This window comes from Microtus pennsylvanicus, chromosome 9 (genome assembly GCF_037038515.1).
Source record: "Microtus pennsylvanicus isolate mMicPen1 chromosome 9, mMicPen1.hap1, whole genome shotgun sequence".
NCBI lineage: Eukaryota > Metazoa > Chordata > Mammalia > Rodentia > Cricetidae > Microtus > Microtus pennsylvanicus.
The window spans coordinates 42,261,222-42,262,402 of record NC_134587.1 but is presented as its reverse complement, the minus strand read 5'-3'; positions in this window follow the sequence as shown (position 1 = coordinate 42,262,402).

Here is a 1,181-nt window from a genome sequence, read left to right as displayed (position 1 = left end):
CTGAAGCTGCCGTGGAGCAGAATGGCTGGGGTCTCCTGTGCACCGTTAGCTAAAAGAGGCATGGGTCATCCCAGAAGGCCATGACTGCCCAATCAAGGGTCCCCAGAGATGCCACCTGGTATCTCCTGAGGTCCAAAGGCCACAGAACTATGCCTCCTTGTGGGTCTGGCATCTGTAATCAGGCCAAGCCACCAGAGCACGCATTAGTCAGGCTGAAATTTCAGCCCAGACTGGATGGTGAAGGGTGTCTGTCTCCTCCCTGGTTGAGACCACAGGCATTTTGTTGGTACTCTGGGGGGAAAGCTCACACATTTGCTTCCTTGAAGTCCAAGTTTAGGAAGGGGGAAGACGAACTTCAGATGCTAAAAATAATCTGTGGGGGCTCTTCAAACGAAAAGAAAGGACTTTCTGCCGGGCCAGGCTCTGAGGCGGTGTTCCCATCCCTGAGCCCCTTTGAGGGCTGCAACCATCCTGTCATTGATATTCCAAATGCAGTCTGTAATTTCCTGAGACCCGGAGAAGCAGCTGCTTCCAGTTTGGACAGCACAGCTTAGGAAGATGAGTCTCAGCAGAGTGCAGCCTAGAACTTCATTTTTTTTAAACTTTCTCGTTTTTATTTATATGCATGCTGTGTGCGTGCACCTGCATGAGTCTGCAGGTACACACAGATGCCAAAAGAAGGGGCCATTCTTGGAACTGGAATCATGGGCAGTCATGAGTTGCCTGAGATGGATACTGGGAAGCAAACCACGTCCTCTATAAGAGCAGTAAGTGCTCTTAGTCACTGAGCCATCTCTCCAGCTCCAGGCTGGGACTTTAAAAATCCTTTTCTTTAATAAGATGTGTCTAAAAACTATTGAATTAAACAAAATGCCAGTGTGTGAAAGCCCATGGGTGGAGGCAGCCAAGTACAGGAGCCTCTCTCCAGGCCCCTGTGCCGGCTCCCATCAGGGTCCCTTGCCCCCTCCCTTTGGGGACTGCCGCCCTGTCTTAGCACTGTGGCCTGTCAGAAAAATATTGCACACAGTGAATCTGGTGTCTGTTTCCCCTGGTGAACAGATTTTCCCACGTGGCTGGGTGTGGCTCCTGTTCTTTAACCCCCTTGCTGTCTGATCCCTGTAACAAATAGAAAAGGAGATTAGCCACTCTGCCTGCCTTGACCAGCTGAGGTGACCTTCTGG